This window comes from Eriocheir sinensis, chromosome 56 (genome assembly GCF_024679095.1).
Source record: "Eriocheir sinensis breed Jianghai 21 chromosome 56, ASM2467909v1, whole genome shotgun sequence".
NCBI classification, from domain to species: Eukaryota; Metazoa; Arthropoda; class Malacostraca; order Decapoda; family Varunidae; genus Eriocheir; species Eriocheir sinensis.
The window spans coordinates 3,865,769-3,869,882 of record NC_066564.1 but is presented as its reverse complement, the minus strand read 5'-3'; the positions used below and the strand labels follow the sequence as shown (position 1 = coordinate 3,869,882).

General features: G+C 56.0%; 1 long non-coding RNA gene across 1 annotated transcript in view; it reads right to left on the bottom strand.

Moving 5' to 3' along the window:
- The window catches only part of LOC126984172 (uncharacterized), a 59,022-nt gene extending 55,155 nt beyond the window's left edge, over positions 1-3,867 (bottom strand). The window contains exon 1 of the long non-coding RNA XR_007736454.1: positions 2,655-3,867. This is a non-coding gene — a long non-coding RNA (uncharacterized LOC126984172). The remainder of the gene's footprint in view (positions 1-2,654) is intronic.
- Between the last annotated feature and the right edge of the window lie 247 nt (positions 3,868-4,114).

Here is a 4,114-nt window from a genome sequence, read left to right as displayed (position 1 = left end):
CGCAAATTATTGGGTAGGCTTGCTAAGAAATGTGTATACCACGGAGGCGGACTGTAGTAGTAGGTCTATTGTTATTGTTGTTGTTGTTATTATTATTATTATTATTATTATTATTATTATTATTATTATTATTATTATTGTTATTTGTTGTAGTAGTAGTAGTAGTAGGAGTAGTAGTAGTAGAAGTAGTAGTAGTAGTAGTAGTAGTAGTAGTAGTAGTAGTAGTAGTAGTAGTAGTAGAAGTAGTGGTAGTAGTAACAATAATAGTAGTAGTAGTAGTAGTAGTAGTAGTAGTAGTTGTACTAGCAGTAGCAGTAACAGTAGCAGAGGGATAAGATGGGAAGCCATCACCTTTTCGTCAAGCCATAAGTACAATCTTTTAGTCGTGGCCGCCCTGCTGCCGGCCGCCGCCCGCCGCCCTGGCTCCTGGCCGCGCACCAGGGTTGAAATAAAAAAAAAATGGAGGGCGTTGAATTTGTTGCCGCAAGTTAATTATGGAAATGGTAATTAGTTTAATTCTTTCCTTTCCCTTGGCGGCGGCGTCCCCGCGAGACCCGGCCCGACAGCCCGGCCGCCTGCCACGCCGCAACCCTTTGCGGGCCACCGGCCGGCCGCCGCGCCGCCCGGGGCCTCGCTCGGCGTCCGTAATGGTGCAAGATAAATCCCTTTATGTTCTTCAGCCTCGACCTTTGCATTGCTTTTACCTATATATCTGCCTCACCTCCTGCTTATCTTCGTTATAATTGGTATGAAATATAATTAACATCGGTTATCTCCAGCATCTCGATGTATCGGAGATTAGCAATAGGACACTCGCCATGTGCCGTGTACTGATGAAGGGGCGGCAGCCATGCGGCGTGGCGGCTTGCGAGGGTTTGACGGACAGGAGAATATAGCTTTGTAGCCTCCTGGGCGGGGATGTAATGACCCGGTGCCCGGCGATGAAAGCTGGGACCCCATGACAGAGTGACCGGAAGTGTGTGTGTGTGTGTGCGTGTGTGTGTGTGTGTGTACGTGTGTGTGTGTGTGTGTGTGTGTGTGTGTGTGTGTGTGTGTGTGTGTGTCTGTATGTGTGTGTATGTGTGTGTGTGTGTGTGTGTGTGTGTGTGTGTGTAGAAGGTGGGATACAGAATACCAGCTAGCTAGCTAGTCGGATAGATAAGTAAATAGGTACGTAGATAGATCCCTACAAAGATAGATGATGGTTAGATAGATAGATATAGATAAATAGGTGGATATATAAATAGATGAAACTTTCAGAGAGAGAGAGAGAGAGAGAGAGAGAGAGAGAGAGACCGCTCCGGGCCCTGGAGGATGCACGGGCCCCGCGGTCCAGGGCTGCGGGCGTGTGCTCCGAGGCGTGGCGGCGTCGCGGCCGTGTCGTGCAGCACCTCTTTCTTCATTAGGTAATACTGAAGGTCACGTGAGGCGGATAATGGCTCAAGAGAAAACGTTTGGACGTGTGTGACAAATACTAAATGTGGAAGTTCCGTTATGTAATTGTTGTGGCTGTTTACTATTGCGAGGAAGTGTTGTGCGTCGGGTAAGGCGGAAGTGTGGCCACGGAGGGAGAGAGGGGAGGGGATGACCCTGCACCTCTACTGGCTCATTTTGCCCTAAGCTTGTGTGCGGCTCACCTCGTGGCCGGCACGGCGAGGCTCTGACAGCCTGAATTCAATCAAGGAATTGTGTGAGCAGCGCCGGCGGCGAGATTGGTCCGCCGGGCCGCCGGCAGGATGGCGGCACTTCCGCCTCTCTTGCCCCGACGACTGTTCCATGTCCACCTGGCGCTCTGTCTGGGTTCGCAGGGTCTGAAAACCAGCAGTGGGGAGGACAACAGCCCCGACTGGCTCCCAGGGTGACGCCCCGGGCTGCCGAGGACGCGGGCCTCACCCTCTCTCCCTTTACTACAGCTGGTTGCTCTCCGCCATCGATCTGTTCAATCCTCGCCGGGTGTAAATGCACGCGACCCACGCTTATATCACACCCGCCAGCCGCGGCCCGCGATTATCCGCGGCCCTGCAGGTAATTAGGCGAGGGGGAGGCGGCGGCGGCCCAGCCTGTCGGTCAGGTCGCCTTTCCCTCATTTCCCCAAATATAACTTGTTTGCGCTTCTTTGGTGCAACCACAGCACCCCGCGGCCCGTCTTGTAGGGAACGGCAGCTCGGCGAATTTTCCCTGGGCGGGCGCGGGGGAGCCTGAGTGGCGGCTGTCAGCTGCCCGATCCCACCGCCCCTTATCGACCCCGGCCGATCCCACGATGGTTATTGATCACGGCTTATAATGAGCGCCTCGACCCGTGTGGCCCACCCCACCCCACCCGCCCCGCCCTGCCCCGCCCCACCCCACCCGCCCCGCCCTGCTCCGCTTACTTGCCACACAACCAGGTCGAAAATATGACGAACCAAAAGACTTGATGTGCCCGAGGCTGAGCTCCCTGCGCCCTGCCCACGTGGGGGGGCTGGCCGGCGGCGCGCCTCATGACGGAGAGGCAGGCGATGGGGCTCCTGAGCATTCAAAGATGCAACACATCGTCAGGTTAATGACCTTATGACTCTCCCGTGGCCCATGACCTCCCCAGCAGCTCCACTGACACCAGAGTGCCTCAAGGGGCCAAAATTTGCTGGTGAAAAAATAAACACTGGGAAACTTACCTTGTGTGTGCGGCAGCGACGGGAAGCGGAGCGGAGATGGTGCCCTCTGTCGGCGTCTCAGCACACCACCTTCAGGATAAGGCACCTTGACCTATATCCTGCACGGCCTGACCTGCGGCACCGTCCACCGTCACTACCAGAGGCAGCGAGGGAGGCAGGGGGCGCCCCGCCCCCGGCCATGCCTCGGAGGTCCCAGCTGGCCCCTGGAGGCCGCTGCCTCAACCCTGGAGTCCTGCACCGCCGACTGCCATTTTGTTGGACCGACCGGCGAGGATCCCCGGGTCTGAAGGGAACACCCTGGCGTGTGAAGGTCACCGGGGGGCGGGGGCGGCCAGGCAGGACGGGCGTGGACGGCTGCTGCGGGCGAGGGAGACGGCAGCCGACTGAGAGGAACAGCTGGTCGGCCGCGAGGGGAGAGTGGGCAAGCAGTTGGATGGCCACACAGCAGTCTGAGAGGGGAACCATAGTCGCTTGACCCCAGCTTCCCCTCGGTTGCGCATGCGCTCTCCCTCACCTTGTCCGATTACGTCGATTTAGTTTGGCGTGCTATATTCTTGTCATTATAAAGGAAAGAGTCAATTTTCCCGTCGGGAATCAGTTTGAGGGAAAAAATGGTGATGATTTTTTTCTCCCTGCGACGTGGCGAGGAGGGCGGCGGCTGAGGAGCGGCGGCGGGCGTGGCCGAAGCCGGGGCCGGCGAAGGGTCGTGTTGAAGCTTGCGCTTCTCCTCGTAACTGAATGCAAGAGCAGCGGGGTAGATATCGATTGTATCAGTGTTGCCAAATCACCCTCTGTGGCGGCGTTACTTTCCTTTATCGTGCTGCTGCTGCACACGAGGCCGGCTAATGACACTGTCTTTAAGCTTTCATTAACAAAACGAGAAAAAAACTTGCAATGGAGTGTCAGCGGCGGCGGCCAGCGGAGGGGGCGGCGAGGAGGACGTGGCTGCGCGGCGGATTAGCAGACGGAGTGGTTTCCATATTGATGACTGGCCGGGATTTGCTAGACTACCAATTGTCTCCTCAAATAACATTGCTTCTGCTCTCTCGCTACACCACCGGGGCTGAATTACCCCGGGGAGCCCGCAGCACTGCCCCGGCCCCGAAGGAGGACGCGAAGGAGTCGGGGCCCGCCGTGACCCCCGGAGCCGCCGCCGTCACTTAGCACAATGACGGGACAAACGATCCCTCAAATATTCACATGGCCGAGAGGAAAGGGAAAAAATGTCTTTATTTATATCACTAAAGTGCGTCGAATCTCACTCGCACTCCCAGGTTTTCTCTCTCTCTCTCTCTCTCTCTCTCTCTCTCTCTCTCTCTCTCTCTCTCTCTCTCTCTCTCTCTCTCTCTCTCTCTCTCTCTCTCTCTCTCTCTCTCTCTCTCTCTCTCCTTTAGATCCGTTTTCGTCCTTTTCTCCTCCCATTATTTTCTTCTGCCTCCTCCTCCTCCTCCTCCTCTTCC